The sequence below is a fragment of the Haemaphysalis longicornis genome, unplaced genomic scaffold (assembly GCF_048455015.1).
Source record: "Haemaphysalis longicornis isolate Haplotype H1 unplaced genomic scaffold, Haemaphysalis longicornis Haplotype H1 scaffold_1, whole genome shotgun sequence".
Classification (NCBI taxonomy): domain Eukaryota; kingdom Metazoa; phylum Arthropoda; class Arachnida; order Ixodida; family Ixodidae; genus Haemaphysalis; species Haemaphysalis longicornis.
In genome coordinates this window covers 413,305,544-413,322,711 of record NW_027526203.1, presented here as the reverse complement: position 1 = coordinate 413,322,711, position 17,168 = coordinate 413,305,544, and the positions used below count along the sequence as shown (strand labels likewise).

The window sequence follows — 17,168 nt, the reverse complement described above, 5'->3', positions numbered from 1 at the left end:
CAGAAAGAAAGTCATAACGATTATTTTCGCCAGTATTAGATGCAGAGCATCTCATTCACTCGCCTTGTCCCTCCGGCGTCGTCGTCGTCGTCGTCGGCGTTGTCCGCCCCTCCCCCATTCTCCTCGCCGCGCCAGCTGCGCTCTCTGCGCTCTCCGCCGCTCCTCTCCGATAGCGAACACTCTCTCGCGAGGAGCATTGGATTGGATTCGATTCGATTGGCTTGAATTGGCTTGGCTTGGATTCGGATTGGATTAAAGTGGATTGTGTTGGATTGCGTTGCGTCATAGCCGCGGCACGTTGCGTCATAGACGCGGCAGACGCGCTGGGGCCGGCGCATGTGCAGTACTCTCTCTTCCGCGGTTTCCTCTCCTTCGGGCGCGCTGCGCATATAACCGGTGTGCCGTTCTGCGGCGAAGCAACATCCACGCTTGGCTCAAACACCTAGAGTCCACGCCGCTTTACAAGTACGCCAACGTCGTCATCGACTGGGGCCGGCTTACGCAGTCCCCTCAACGTTATGCGCGCTATAAAACGCGGTCCCTTCGCCGCTCCGCCTATGCGTGGAATCTACACAGGGGTTCCCGCGAGGGGAGGTGGGAGTTTTTTTCGAGTGATTTCAAGCAACTTCATCTCAATTTTTGCTGTTTTTCAATGCATTTTGTTAGTTCGAATTCGCTTTAATTAGACCGCTAAGCGTCCCCACGAAGTTCAAATTAAAGAGCTTTCACTGTATTCATATTCATTTATTCCTGTGCCGAAAAGTGCCTTGAGAAAGCTCACCTCCTTTTTTTAATGCAGTTCACTTTAGAATAGAGCGGGAACGAGAGGCTGTCCTTTCATTTCTAGCTTCTATGCATCCTTCATGTCCTTCGTTGATGTGTATACTGTTGTAAAACATGGAGCATATTTGGAGCGCGCAATTTTCCTGTCAAGAATAAGGCAAAATGAAGGGGCCGGCACTCGCAGATATAGATATTTAGTTACGACGCTCAAATCAAGAGAAGGGGTTCTGCAATAACCTTGATAATGAGGTGTACTTACGATTGGCTTTTCTTTTTACTTCTCGACAGAGCTGCTCACACACCTCAGCGAAAAGAAACCAGTAAAAAATAACCATATACGTATTTTCGTCACATGAGTGTTCCTTTCACAATGAGTTTTATTTATATTCTTCAGTGGCATGCTGTTCCAGGACACATTTTAACGCTACAGTTTAGCCATGTGTTATCAGTTGCTTCTGCTAAGAATTTTACGATGTAAAACAATGTCTGGCATCCTTGTAATATTCACCAACTTTCCCTCTGAAAATTGGTCAATTTGAATGCCTAAATTGTAAAGGAAAATGGCATACCCTCCAAGCGCTGGTCACCACTCGCCGTTAGTGTAACTGGTGCTCAAATAAAGTCTCTCTCTCTCTCTCTCTCTCTCTCTCTCTCTCTCTCTCTCTCTCTCTCTCTCTCTCTCTCTCTCTCTCTCTCTCTCTCTCTCTCGCTCGCTCGCTCGCTCCAGAATGCCCAAGGGAGTTCGGGCGCCGCTGTTCAACCTGTCGCCTGCTGACAAAGAAATATTTTGCGCTCCCACATGCCAGCTACATCTTAAGCCTTTTTCCTTTGACGTTCCGCTCCTTCTCTGCTAACGTGATGGAGAGTGTAACAACGTTGTAATGATTACAATGCGTGCATCTTTAAAGGGGCTTGATGATGATGATGTTTGGATTTTTATTCGCATGGCCGACTTAGGGCAAAGAGCACCAAAGGAAAGAAAGCTTAACGTTAACACGTAATCAATGCTACTTCGGATATTTCCCATTGTAATTTTAACACCAAAGCTGGCAAATAACATTGGCAAAGCAGAACAAATTGGTAACTAAAAAGAGCTTGCCAGTGCATCCGATGATGTTTGTATTTCAGCTAACGCTTGCTACATGCTGTTGATATGTTCACCAGACCGGACAGTAAGTGAACGCCATCATCCAAAATAAAATAGGCATCTCGTTGCTCTGGCCTCTAAACACACACCTTTAATGCCACATGGTCACCACTCAGCTAGATAAACACAGCAATTTCACTTGCTGCCTAAGGCAATTTATAAAATGGAACATCACATATGACCTTTTCTGAGGCCATCATACTGCACTCCTTGGCGACGCAGGTGAAGCAAGTTCAAGCAACGACCAAGTGTCCATATTAGCGGTGTTCGAAAAAAAAAATACTTGTAACCTTCCTCCACGTTTGTGGTGGTCTGAAGCAAAGCTTGAGAAGGAGGAAAATTGATTCATTGTAGGGTTTAACGCGCCGACGCAACGCAGGCGATGAGGCGCGCCGTAGTGGAGGGCTCCGGGTTAACTTTGACCACCTGAAAATCTTTAACGTGCGCCGAAATCTCGTAAACACGGGCGTTTTTGCTTTTCGCCTCCATCAGAAAAGCGGCCGCCACGGCCGGGAATCGAACCCGCGACCTCGTGCTCAGCAGCGCAACGCCTTAGCCACTGAGCCACCGCGGCGGGTCACCTGGGATCGAGTCCACCAGGGTGTCCAAGAGTGCCTTTATTAAGTCTCACACCATCTGGCAACATTTCGTCCATGTTTCACTTCTTTAGTCTGGTTTGGCATTATGTCCCGGCTCTCACCCGCACCAAGAGAGTTCCCCATGGCCTAAGTTCCGCCGTTCGCCGGACCGCCAACACAAACCCTCCTCCCCTCCCTCCCCCCCCCCCCCCCCTCCCCACCCCCCCCACTTCCTTACCCCACAGGCTTGCTGCTTCATCCATCTATTCTCTCAGTGCGGCCTCAACAGCATTCATAAAGTTAGACATCTTTTCGACGACTCCACTATGCAGATTCGTTACCACCGAGAGTTCATCGACTTGTGCCCTCAGGATTTCCAATTTTTTGTTCAAAGCCGCCAACTCTGCCGCGTGACGCTCACTCTCTTTCTTGCACTCTGCAGCCACTTTCTGGCTGCGCTTGATTTGTTCCTTGGTATGGTTCCGCTCGGTATCTAAGCTGTCCTTTAGGGCAGCGATCTTCTGCTTGGCCTCGTTCAGCCGGTCATTGTGCGAACTCGAAAGTTCCTCGAGTTCTCGTCTCCACTCATTTGTGTGTTCTTCCAGCACAGCCTTGAGAAGCGCCACTTGACCAGCGTTCTGCGGGCGGTTTTTTTTTGGCTCTTCCGTTCATCAACATAGTGGCCGAAGTTGGCGCGCGCTGCGCTGTGCTCCGCGAGACTTCCGCAAGACCTAAGATGATGATACAGGTCACCCGACAGCACCTTTCTTGAGCACTTGGGACAGTTGATCACGTGGTACTCACAGTCCTTCTGAAAGTGTCGGGCGATGTTGGAAACGGCTGTAGTGACGTTGCAGCCATTGACTACATTCCAGCATTTTACCTGGGACAAGGGAAAAAATTTTATACTTCTAGGCAACACTGTTCAACACTACATTCGCTGCGTAACACTTGCTTTACAAGCGACCCGTTAATCCAGGCCGAAAAATGGAAGCAAGACAAAGACACTGCATGCAGACACGTTTCAGCCAAATCATGGCAACACAATGCAAAGGGTCTTGTACTTTAAACGCATGGCGGAGTTTGAAGCAACTGAACGCTAAGCTGACCACCAAAAACATTATATATAAAGCCATGAAGGAAAGCGCCTGCATACCCGCCGCGGTGGCTCAGTGGCTAAGGCATTTCGCTACTGAGCACGAGGTCGCGAGTTAGATTTCCGAGAGTGTAAAGTTGGGCTTGTTGGTGATGCATTCTTCTAGGCTACGCGCGAGGCAGACACAGGACGAGACAAGAGATGGGACGACGACGAGCGGCCGAGAGATGGAACGAGGACGACGAAAAGCAGCCGCGGCGCGCAGCTTTTCTGATGGAGGCGAAAAGCAAAAACGCCCGTGTATACGAGATTTCGGTGCACGTTAAAGATCCCCAGGAGGTCAAAATTAATCCGGAGCCCTTCGCTACGGCGCGCCTCATCGCCTGCGTTGCGTCGGAGCGTTAACCCCTATTGGCGGTGAGATCTTTGAGTGGCGCCCCCTGGCTCTGACGTCGGCTTAGGGATTCGCGCCGCTGTCGTCTGCTACACTCCGCTTGTGAGGGGCAAGAGTGCCTGGGCTAGAAATCGCCCGCTTCGTTGCTGTAGTGCTTTAAAAAGCGTATTTCTAGGGACTCAGTTATTTTGCCAGCTTCTGACGCATCTGAATAATTTGAAGCTGTATCCCCCACAAGTTTGCAACACACGAAGAGATAGAGAACAACTTTCTTCAGAGTATCGGTCAGAAGATCGTGTGTAACTCGTCCTTTCTTGCTTATTCGCGAGGATCAGCGATCAGAGCTTCTCGATAAGTATTCAAAATGCGTAGGCTTCCCTGCAGTATTTTTGAGATGCTCCTAAGAAGACTCAACAGTCTAATACTACGTACCAAGCAGCGGCCTCTACACGCTCATCGCACAGCAGGAAATAAAGCGGCTTTCTTCTGTTTCTTTCGTTGTTGTCTTGTATCGGATTAATTTTTCTTGCTTTTTTTTTCTGCCCAACGCATTAATTTTTATGCGCCATCACCAACTTCTTATTAAGAGGTTTCGGGATGTTTGGGAGCCTCACAAAGGTCGTGTGGATATTTCCTTCATTTCGTGTGGCATACATTCCCTTCTTCACAAATTGGCTTTCATTACGGCTGCGTGCACGAAGGTGCATATCCGCAGCCTGCTATTCACATGCAAATACAATGAGAAGGTTTGTGCTCGCCACCGCGATCGCGCCCGAAACAACGTGGTCCAAACTACTCGAAGGCGGCTTTTGTGCTCCGAATTTCTATCGTAATTATATCGTTAACATAACAAACTGACTCTCAAATCGAACAATGATGACATGATTACGGTGTTGAAGGCATGATATACTCGCTAACTAATGTAATAAATAGTATACCTGCATATATTACAAGACTCGAAACCGAAAAAGAATTCCAAGTAGCTCTTTGTTGCTTTTCAACCCTTCCAGGCGCGAAGAACAAATCCTATTCTACTCGGGATGGCGTTCTATGATTTGAAGAAAATTAATTTTACTCTCTTGTCCTGGACTGAGGACCCGTCCCACTAACCAGATCGATTTAATTGTTAAACAAAGTTTCCCCCTCCTCCCCTTACTCCTCCCCCTCCTATTGAGTGCAGTTTTCCTATAACGCATATTCGAATATCGGGAAGACATGGCTGTGCAAAATGTTCCGAAATATCCCTCCAGGTCTTAACAAACATATATGTGTTACTATAAATTTAACGAAAACGTGACTCGTTTTGCCCAATAAACCTCCATACTGGCATGCCTGGTATAGAATCAGCACGCGCGTATATACACACTGGGTTATTTGGAACTCAACCTACAGTTTTTGCATGTCGGCAAACTTTCATGCCTTGACAACGTAAAGTGATATTACAAAACGCGTTCGAACGTTCGGCAAGGTTGCAAAAACTGTTTTACCTTACATATGATTACCTGGAATCGTGATGCCTTCTGTCAAAGCCAACAGCCCTGAAGGTCTAGAATTGGTTTGGGTCTTCCATTTTCGCTGTTGTCGGTTATTAGCAGCTTACTGTTCCTTTTGTTCGAGTGCTTACATGAGAAGCTGACGCCTAGCTCCGACTCTTCGCGCTCCGTACAGGACCGGCTTCGCAAGGAATGGGTTTCCGCCGGCAATGTTTCTCCCGTAGCGGTATCCAAAACTATCTTTAATTGACACCATGGGCTAGTGTATGCGATTTTAAGCCTATTATTATGATAAAAAGTTACCCACACGCCAATTCTGGTACGGACAAGCATCATACGTTGACCGAGCGCAAAGAAACAGCAGGGAGAGCGATCCTGAGTGAAGCAGACGACAAATGCGAGAATCCCTAAGCTGACGTCACGGAGGCGCGCTTCGCAGCGCCGCCTGTGTTCGCGCTCACCGCCAATAGGGACCGGGCGGCCGTTGTATGGCACCACCGTCGCTTCAGCGAACAGCGCCGCCCGTGGCGAACCGCTCGTCAGTGGAATGCCGGTGGCGGTCAGCGCAGCGTAACTGTGCATGGCTTTCTGTCATTTTTCTGCGGTGCGGCTTGCAAAGCGTACGTAACCCCACATGCATTTTTCTGATCGGTAAATCTTGAGCGTGGATGTGACGTTTACGAGGCGTGCCATGTGTGTGATTTACGCCCATACTCAGTATTTACAAATAGCAGACGACGCTCAATGAGCCAAGCTGGAAGTCAAGCTGGAAGTGAAAGTTCGTTGCTTCATGCAATTTTTTGATGCCTACATGCAGTTTCGCGTATCGAGGAGTATACTGCAGCTAAATGCTCCCACAAAGCCGGTGTGTGCAACCAATCTAGGAATGCTGCGGCGCTGGCCTTGGACAGTGGATGACGAGACAGCGTCGACGTCGTGCACAAGCGAAATACAAAGTTGGGGGGTGTCTTCTTAGATTTACCTCAAAACAGAAATTGTGATGGATGACGCTTCCGTAACTTCATTACCTACGGCTGAAACGTGTTTAATTTCACAGAAATGCTCTTACTGCAGTCATCGGGAATCGTTGATAGAATAAATACCGCATGATAGTAGAACGGTATTGCTTGTCGTGGAGAAGCATTGCTTTACAGGAATTGCAATGGTTGCTGGCTAGTTGGTAAATGGTTTTTCAAAAACCAATTCCTGCGTGGCTGAAGGACGCAAGACAGGAGGATGCCCGAAAGCTGTACTCAGCTTCACAACTGAATACTGCGGTCGGTGTATAAGCTGCCACCTACGCTTGAAAAATCATGCACACCTTCGTCTAACGACGATGAGGGTTTATCGCAAAGCTCTATCGTATGGGTTTCCTTGGTTGCCTTCTGGATTTAAACTTTGACTAGTTGAGCGTCGAATTTGACCAGCACGCAGTTTGGTCTTTTGATCGCAGCGTCTTTGACTTTGACCATTTCCCATTCGATTTCGCGGGAAGAAAGCTTTACGTTCAACCATCATAATCATTAGACGGAGGGCTAGATGATTTTGCTGTTTAATTTTGAACTTCCATGCCCCCCTCTCCAAATCTAAACTTTGTCCAGCGTGTCGGAAATGTGTCTGTGCTGGAGGACTCGGGCTGATGCACCCATATTTGAGGCAACTAATCGCGCGTTTTTGGTGTCTTCACCAGGCATTACACGATTTTTTTAGATACTCTGTAAAGAATACTTAAGCATTAAAAAACACCGGCTGACGTTACCGCTGCCACATTTTTTAACTATCGGTGCCAGCCTTTATTCTACGCAGGTGGTAAAACGGGAAGGGGAGGAGGGATGGTGGATAGTTTGTAACTTGGGCTGTTGAGTTGGTGAATAACTTTGGATATGGATAAAATGACCACCACAAATGTGGGATTTACACTTCGGCTTTCAGGCTCCCATGCTGTCACAGTGTCGCTCACCAAAACCGAAGGCACAAAGCTCACGGTTACAAAAAGTGTAAACTACCGCAACATTTCTACGGCTACACGGTAATCCATCTCGTATGCAGGTGCCTTTCTATTTAAAGCACACGTATCGAGATATCCCAGCGCTAAGGCTGGCGTGGAAACCGTAGTCATTGAAACCAGTGAAGATAATTTAAAGTGGTAGAAATGAATAATAATATTGCTAATAGTTTTATTCCTACTCAGATCGCGCGGAGCCAGGCGCAGAGCGCTGCAAAAAGCGCTCGTGTCAATGTAGCCCATTACTAACCTTACAAGCATCCAATAAGTTTGCGTAGCCATTAGTGCATTCAAGAAGAATATAATACTACTAATAGTAGTTTTATTCGTACTCAGAACGGGTGCAGCCAAGCGCAGATCGCTGGAAAAAGCGCTCATGCCATTGCAGCCGATACCCAACTTTAGAAGCGTCCGACAAGTTTACGTAGTCATTACTGCATCTAAGAACCCAACACATCTGTCTAGACTTTGTTTCACCGCCCATATACGTTCACAACACCACCAAAACATTCAAAGCACTGAAGCAAACACGACAAAAACAACGGGAGGCTGTGTAGTCCAATGCACCGGCTCATTCCACTGACGAGGGGAGCGCCGAGTGATGGCGCCACCCGTCCAGCTGCCCGGTCCCTATAATCAATCAAATCAATCAAGCGCCTGCATGAGCCTTAGTTTTAGATGCGACGGTGAGAGGAGCATCTCTTGCCGGCGGCCCTGTCCTGCGTCCGTCGTCGTCGTTGTCCGCGTCCGCACAGCTGCCTCCTCCGCTCACCCCCTCTCCTCTCGCCGTCATAGCGCGCCCTCTCCCCCAACATCTGTGGCGCGCGCAGTGCGGCGCGCTCTCTCACTCCGCCGGTGGGCGGCGCTGCGCGCGGCGCAAGCGCGCTGTGCGCATGTGCAGCGCCCTCTCTCTCCGCGGTCTCCTCTGCTTCGGGCGCGCTGCGGCCGGTCTCTCAGTCGACGGTCGTCCGCGCTACGCTTGCTCTCTCTCTCTCTCGCATTACCCGACGATTGCTCACGCAATTCGAGTGATCGACCCAACGGAAACGCACAATGGAACCCCCTTCAGCGTCGCATCACACCAAGGTTCCCGCGAGGGGAGGTGGGTGTCATTTTTTTCGTGTGCGCAGCAGCACGCCGAAAACTTAGGAGAGGAAATGTGCGCCCTGTTCAATTGCCTGCGCCACCGTCTACGCCTCAGCTCAGGAAAAACAGTCCCACGGGTCACGTCGACTTCAACAATGCAACATTCGACCGCTGCAGTCACGTCGTAACCACAACTACTGAACCATGCACGCACGGCAGCTCAGCGCAGTTTCCACACACCAATTAGTCAGTGTTCAACTACTAGACCCATTTTGGAATACACAGTGCACACGACAAGGTTAATAAAGTTTAAATGTACGGCCTCTTCAACCCCGTGCTTCATATAGTACCAGAAAAATTGGCTCCAATGCACGCTGTGAAGGTAATTGGAAAGCAACGCTTTAAACACGGGGCGTCCTCTGTAGCATCCACCGTGGTCCCGCGTAATTCGCGTCAACAGCGCCAAATCCTCACCTAATGGTATACGTGGCGTCTGAAAAACGTTGCATTAATCGTCATGGCAACGAGTGAAGAGGGGGAGAAAGGAGGTTGGTGACGTCGCGGACGCTTCTGACGTCATTTTTTCCGCGGCAGCCCGGCCGCCGGGCGCCGGCCGCAGCAACTGACGCTCGCAGTATGTGTGTGCAGTAACGCGTTTAATAATTGAACGAAGAAAACATGCAGGTAATAGTGCGTTTTCTTATGTTGAATTGTTGTCTTCGTGGCGATATTAATTGGAGCGTTACACAAACATTCTTTTCCGTTTTCTTTTATTCAAAATTCATGAGAGGACATCTTTGATTCGAAGTCATGAAAAAACATGCACTGCACTCATATATTACACATACATGTTATGAACACACTATTGGACTCTATGCAAAATTATGACATGCAAATTTAGGCATACAACATTGCACAATAGGAAATAAACGTGCGAGATACACGTTTAGGTACACAATAATTGATTACGCAAGAAGAACTTCGAAAGTTTTAGTCACTATGTATACTTATTTCTTAGGCTCGCCTCGAGACAAAAATATTCTTAGACATTCAAGAAATTCGTTTTAGTTCAGAGACACAGTAATCGGGAACCTATAAATTAAAAGAAAGCACGCACAGGTATGCTTCAAGGCCTGCCTTTTGGGCCTGTTAAAGCAAACTCTGAAAGAAAGCGTTAACCCGGCCATTAACCTGCATACACTGCCGAGAAATCATGTTCACACCAACAAAATGCAGCGAGAAAAAACTGTTGCAACGCAATAACCGCACTATTGACCACTCATTGCTGGAATATATCTGCGTACAAAAATAACGCGCAACCACGTCGTATACCACAGAACACAATCGCAATACAAATCTAACGCACCGTCTTTTCTTTTAATGGCCCGTGAACAGTCTCATTACAGGGAGAGAGAGAGAGAGAGAGAGAGAGAGAGAGAGAGAGAGAGAGAGAGAGAGAGAGAGAGAGAGAGAGAGAGAGAGAGAGAGAGAGAGAGAGAGAGAGAGAGAGAGAGAGAGAAGACGCGCAGAAAAAAAAGCCTTCCTGTATTGTAAGCCGAATGTACCGGGCTTATTACTTGCAGATATCGGCTAGGTTGTCACAAGCTACTCTCTAGCTCGTGTCTGGGCCGCGCCTCTTATCTCATCCACTCGCCACTCGCGATAAGATGACAAGGCGCGGGCGCGCAGGTTAGAGTGAAGAGCAAAACCGGCAATGCTACTTTGTTTTTTTGTTTTTGATTTTGTTTTTAATAAGGTAAACGCTTGCAATGGCGGCTGCAGACAACGCATTTATTTCGGCTTGGCTTTCCACTGCTCCCTGCGGAAATCGATTGGCATTGAACACCGCGGTATTACGCCAGATTTTTCGGAGCACTGAAGCATCGCTTGGCAGCAGTTTTGCCGCAAATATCCGTTTTTGAAGCAAAATGGCACAGGAAGAATTGGTTAGGGCACACCACCCCCACGCCAACAATCGCTGTGGTAATAGGTACGCAGTCAATGACAAGAAGCGCGTACAGTTGAGCTTGCCTTCTTTGTGAGCAGGTGCAGCGTGATGACTTTGGAGGGGTTGAGGAGATTCACCAGAGGAAACGTCCAATGAAGTCTCAAACCTTCCTCGACTTGGGGCCCCAACCAAGACTCAAACCCACTGCACGAAACAACAATAAAAATACATTGATAAGAATCATGAATCGAGTTACTAGGGCAATCATAAAACGGCAATGCCGCCTCAAATTCACCTTACGAGCAAGAGTGTGCGCGCCGAATGCGCGTTTACTTCTATTAAAACTTTGTGTCCCTGCAAGGCCGGCATATATTTGCACATTAGTTTACACCCCAAGACGACTGACATGTCTTATTAACTTCACGTTACATGCAACAAGTGTTTTCGCTGTCGCAACGACCTTTACTCCATCATTGTTGCTGTAAGTGGGAGCTTCTTTTCTTTTATTGCAAGTGTTAATCATTGCCCCATCATGCGTTGTATCAGTAGCTTCTTGACGTAGTTTGAATGAGTCAAGGATATAAGGCGCGTTCGTAGCATTTCATTCTGTCTCGGTTTTGTAGCGGAGTGGGAAGAGCACCATGTGCCCCGCGTTTCGCCCACAGGGTCATGGGATCGAAACCGGGCGCCGCTAACTATTGTTTTTTATATAGTGTAGGGGGAGGGGTGTGGACGAGAGAGGGGCATCGGAGAGGAGAGGGGGTGAGCGGCGGAGAGCGCAGCTCGCGCAGCGAGGAGAATGGGGGAGGGGCGGACGACAACAACGCCGACTGCATGGACAAGGCGAGTGAATGAGACGTAGTCGCATCTAAAAAAATTAAAGCCGTTCCACTCAACGTGAAAGCTGTCGTAAATGCAGAGCAGTGATTCGCCATAACGGCCTGTGGCACCGTTATCCGCTTACTGCTACTACCCATCACGCTCTTCGCCTCCCTGTCTCACTTCTCTCTTGATGAATTGAACGGAGGTTTGTCCTAAGCAGTTCAAATTTCCCGCCTTCGCAGTGCTCGCGCGCCCCCTGCCTGGAACGAACAGCGCGAGCGGTTCTCGCACGTGCCGGCACCTTACTGCGCAGTCCACAACGCGTTGTTTTTGGCGGTCGCATCTCCCCGCGAGGGGGACTCGAGTAAATGCGTCGCATAGGGGGTGGGTGTATTGCGTTAACGTTTAGTGTTTGGGGAGTTGGTGGTAGTGAATGCGTTGTATCAGCAGCTTCTTGACGTAGTTTGAATGAGTCAAGGATATAAGGCGCGTTCGTAGCCTCCCATTCTGTGTCGGCTTTGTGGCGCCGTGGGTAGAACACCATGTACATTGCGTTCCGCCCGCAGGGTCGAGGGATCGAAACCAGGCGCCGGATAGTATTTTTTTTTATAGTGTAGGGGGAGGGGTGCGAACAACGACGGTGCGGACTGCGACGGACGTCAACGCGGGTGACATCGTGAGTTACTGAAATGCTCTGCATTTAAAAGGCAGTGCATTGCTCTTAGAAGCACGGGAGGGGTGCCTAAGGACCCGAGCATACACGGGTATCTACAGACAGCAGGATGAAACATGTGCTGCGGCAGTGATCGGGAAACTGTTGTCAGGGGCTGCACAGAGATACGAACACCTCGGGGTGAGGGGGAAACGACGTTGGCGGAGGCTTTGGGATTTGGAGTGAGGGGGAGCCTCAACTTCAGAGCCATAGCGGTGACGAAGAGGCGGTTGGTATGGTGGTGGAGGGAAAGTAGGGAAGAGTTGAGTACGCAAGCGGAGTAATCATACGGATGAGAATTTAGAACAGCGGGAAGAGGGGGGGGGAGCGATGACAGTTTAAAACAGGAGTGAGGGGGAGGTGGGGGGAGGCAAATCTAATAGGTTAGCTAGGAGTAGGACAAGTGAGTGGAATAAATTTAGGCAAGTCGTTGCTGACAACCGACGCCCCGATTCAAAGGGAGATCCACTAATCATCATCATCAGGGAAGGGATGGGTACGCCAGCGGAGTAATCATGCATATGAGAATTTAGAACAGCGGGGGGATAAAAAAAAGGTGTGGTGGGAGTGATGAGAGTTTAAAACAGAAGGGAGGGGAAATGGGGGAGGCAAATCTAGGCTAGTAGAAGAACAAGTATGTGGAATAAAACAGGCAAGTCGGTTGCTGACAACCGACGCCCCGGTTTAAAGCCACTAATCATCATCATCATCACCGAACAGGAATCTACGTAGAGATCTGTCAGCTGCAAAAGGAGAACGCAGGGAAATTTGCAGGGAATTCTTGACGAACCTGCACTGAAAAAAAATCTAAAAAATTGGAATTTTTAAACCTAGAAGTGGACATTTTTTCTGTCCAGTACGGAACATCACTGCTCGCCAATTCAAGGCTAGCGCTCCATTTTTGACGGAAAAACATAAAGATACAAATGTAAAAAAATTAGATTAAAGCAAACAAAACCGGCGAGAAGCGTGCCGTGCTGCATGAACTGGTATGGTGCTAATTGACATTTAGTAAAGTGGCATAGTGCCTACCGATACTGCCGATACCACCTGAGTCTAACCGGTTGAGTACACATTTCCTTTTAATTAAAAGAACACTGCAAGCACCAGTTATATGCTGAAGTTCTTCCTCAAATAAACATAGTATTATCTTCTTGCTGAACAATGTTTACAAATATGGAGCATATTTGTAGATTTATTACATTGAAAATGTTTTGCCTATTTAAACATATCGCTCGAGGAATTCTTTCAACTTAGGCCAGGTGGTTGAATCGAGGGACAGACAGATGTACAGACAAAAGTTTTCGCTTTTGAGCTGCCCAAGAAAGACTATGGTCAGAGTCCTTCAATGCTTTGAAGGACTCTGCTATCGTTTTTAAAACACCCAGAGAGAGAGAGAGAGAGAGCGCGCGAAACTTTTATTTAGTTTATTTATGCGTTGGAGTGGTTTCTCAGTCCAGAAGACCAAACGCTGTCTTCGCACGATCCGCCCTCTCCGACTGAGCATCAGCGAGGCGTGCGCTGGACAACGCAGTCTCCCACTGCTCGAGGTTCGGGCTACAGAAATGAGGGGGCAAGTGCGGGGTTTTTACTGCATTCCCAGATTACGTGATACGGTGAGCCTGTCTGTCCGCAGAACTTGCATTGCGGTGAATGCTGGTTAGGGTAAATCAAACCGGATGAGGGAACGTGTTGGTTTGTAGCAATCGAAGCGTGTGTCCTTGGTTTTTAATTAATTAGGGGTGTGGCGGTGAATAGATTCTTCATTCTAGCCTGTAATGCTGGGTAATGTCCGGTAAAACAAAACAGGGGTGGGGTCAGGCTCTCCTCCCTTGGCCTGGTTGGCGAGTGCGCCTGCAGGCCGTCGCGTGGGCGAAATCGTTGCCCGCGAGGGAGGAGCTGTGCCGGGGCCCAAACTATCACGGCCTTCCGGTTTGGGGGGTTCGCGCTCAGGCGGCGTTGTGCTAACCATACCCGCAATGAATCTTCTGAATGCCTGCTATGAGTCGGAGATGACCGTAGTTGCCTTGGTTTGAGTGATAGCCAGCGCTATGGCCACTTTTTCCGCCTCTTGACTCGTAGGGCCGTATTCCGAGTCCCTCCGCCACTCCATTTGCTTCCTCCACTCGGCTGAGGGGAGATAATGCTAATGCATGCATGGGCAAATCGATTTCAAGGATCTCCTCCACTGGAGGCTTGAGTGGAAGAAGGATTCAGAATACCAGGGGTAGTCTTGGGAATGGTTGCGCTGCTGAGGCATTTGTATCTTAATTGTCACCACCGCCACCATTGCTCTCGGCTGTTTGCAGCTTGCTGCGTCTGTATACACCGTTCCCTCGTCGTTGCCGTACATCTTATCTAGGCCTTTGGCCCTGGCCTGTCGTGTTCCTTCCTGGTGTTCGGGATGCATATTCTGAGGGATTGGCCTGATTTGTATGCACTGCCTGGTATTTGACGCAAGAGCTCTGGGTTGTAGCTGACCCTGGGGAGTGCACTGAAGTTTCCCCATGAGCTTTCTGCCAGCGGGTGTCAGTTCAAGCCTTAATTTCTGGCTCGAGAGGTGACCTTCGATTAGTTCGGATATGGTGTTGTGAAGGTCTAACTTAATTCAGCAGTCGCGCTGTCGAAGCGCTAATGGAGATTCCTAGCCTGTTTGCAGGCTTTATGTATGATGACGTCGAGTTGTTCCTCCTCTCTATTGGTAAGAACTACGTACGAGGCCGTGTAGGCAATGCGCGAGAGGATAAAGGCCTGGACCAACCCAAGCAGCATTGGCCGATAGCCAATCATTGGACGCCCCTTGGCTTCCCTTTGGCTTCCGATAGCTTGGCCAGACGCCGGCCTGTACGCAAAAGCCATTCGTGGACAACGAGCGCTATACGACCGGCCTTGAGGACACACATTGGCCGGTGCGCAAAAAATCACACTGGACAGCGCGCTCATTCAGACGTAATTTTTGATCATAAAATTTTATGAAGAGTAGTAACCTATATGTGACGCAGGTATTTATGAGTGCCTTTACGCACGTCTTGGCATGTTCTTGTTAGTTGAATGACCACTCAAGTTTACTCAAAATATTACTGAAGTTTGCGTGTTTTTGAATTTGTTTTCACGCGCAGCGCACAACAAAAAAAAGTAGTTCCAAATCATTTTCAAGCTTGTGTCAAGTAGCACATTTAAATAAAAAGTATTGGCAGGTGTAAATGCCGACAGCCTTGCCTGTTTTTGCATATTGTTACATGAAGTCTCACTGTAGAGCACTCGTGTGCGTCATTTTGCGTGTGTACATGCGCACCCGGCGCGCAAGCAGCACCACTCCAGGGCAGCACTGCGGTCGTTGCCCGCGGCGGTTCCCCAAACGGTTAGAGCGCGGTGCACAGGCCAAAACGCAGCAAAAAGTAGTTACCTAAAGAGCCACAGCACCGTGCCACGAAACAAAGCGTACTTAAACTAAAGTGCAGCTTATTCAAAACAGCGTGAGAGAGAGTGTTAAACGTTCAGTAGGAATTGGTCATTTGTGTGTCCTAACGCAACGGTGAACGTCGAACTACTTCAGCGTTGTGCCTTTGCGCGTTCTTGGAACCCGCGGCGGGGCTGGTGCACGGGCGCGTTGCACCGACGGCTCCGTCTCTTTTGTGGCATTGAAACTGCGGTAGTACTCCTGTACGTGTCTGTGAGGTGCGTTTTGGTGTCGGTGGCTGTGTGAAGTATACTGACTGGTGTAATAACATCGTTTGCCTGCTACGGCCGCCGCTGAAAACGTAAGTCACCATTTCATTTTTTCGCGGTGCGGGAGTGCGCTCGTTCCCGCCAAAACTTCAGCTGTCGTTTATAACTGGCGCTCGCGAGTGCTGCTTAGTGTTGTTGGTTCTTGCGAAGAAAAAAGTGGTCACATACATGTGCTTCCAATTGTGTGACACCAGTTCTAGCTATCCTTTTTCCGGCTTTGGGTTTTCCGAACAAGCAGCCGTGCTCCCACTGCAGGTTCACGACGTTCAGCATGCGTTGAAGCAAGACTCGTGTGCAGTATAAGAGTTGCGGATGTATTACGCTGGCTTAATTAAACTCTACCTATTAATGAAGCTTTCGTTTCATTATTTTCTTGAGCAACGTAAAGGTATTGTCGAGCGACAAAGTAATTACACTACCGCTGGGCTTCTCCGTCGGTTCCGTTCGCGTCTGAATTCCGCGTCTGACGGGGCAGAAGTGAGCGAAGGCACAACAAAATTTCACGGAACCGCTGGCGTGTCGCTTTGTCTATTGGACTTTTTATATTACTTTGCGCTAATGCAATAAGAGTGAAGCCCATTTTCGGTGAAATTCCGGACTGTTTTCTCAAGAACGAGCCAAGTAACTGCCACCGTAAAACGCAGTATTGAAAAATGAATAGTGCAGTACGTTTTATGTTTCATTGCGAGTGTTAACAAGCTAGAACTTTAGGCTGAATATTTTCACACGGATATGTGGTAAGGCTTGTATAGGTGCTGTATTTAGTAAGCAGCGTGAATTTAGCATTATAGTGAACTATTTTTTTTTTACTTATTACAGGCGCTACGACGCACAGGTGTTTCCCGTGGACAAGTGGCGGATGCAGCAGTGACAAGCTTTCCAAGCTGGGCTATTCTACAATAGTGCTGTTCAAAAACATATTGTGGTCTTGGCAGGTCGGCGAATTACCGGGAATGAGGGTCCTGTTTTCATTTACCTGAATGCTTCTGTTTTATAGGCATCTCAAGCAGTTAAACGAATGATAATCGGTTCGCGCTTCATGAGCAGCGCTTTTTAAAATTTTTTCTCGACTGTTATTTGTGTTTGCTTTCATGTTTGTGTTCGTATTCTTGCCACTGTTAAGCGAGGTTTCTCGTATATTTGATGAGAATAATAAAAAAGCTACACAGAGAGACCCGGTGTGTTGTGTTGCTCCATTGTTTTTGGCAAGTCACTTATCTATAATTGGTTCGCAAAGTTGATGCAGTTTGCTTATTGTGCCTCGCGGTCCCATTTCTGTTTTATACATGCAATTGTACAGGAAATTATTTAACGAGTGCGCATTAAATAAATAATGCGCACCCGTTTAATAATTTCCTGTATACTGGCATGTATA

General features: G+C 48.3%; 1 long non-coding RNA gene across 1 annotated transcript; it reads left to right on the top strand.

Moving 5' to 3' along the window:
* The first annotated feature begins 15,407 nt into the window (after positions 1–15,407).
* LOC144172564 (uncharacterized) lies at positions 15,408–16,967 on the top strand. The gene is made up of 2 exons (XR_013323045.1): positions 15,408–15,825; positions 16,613–16,967. It is a non-coding gene; the product is annotated as an uncharacterized LOC144172564 (long non-coding RNA).
* The last annotated feature ends 201 nt before the right edge of the window (positions 16,968–17,168 follow it).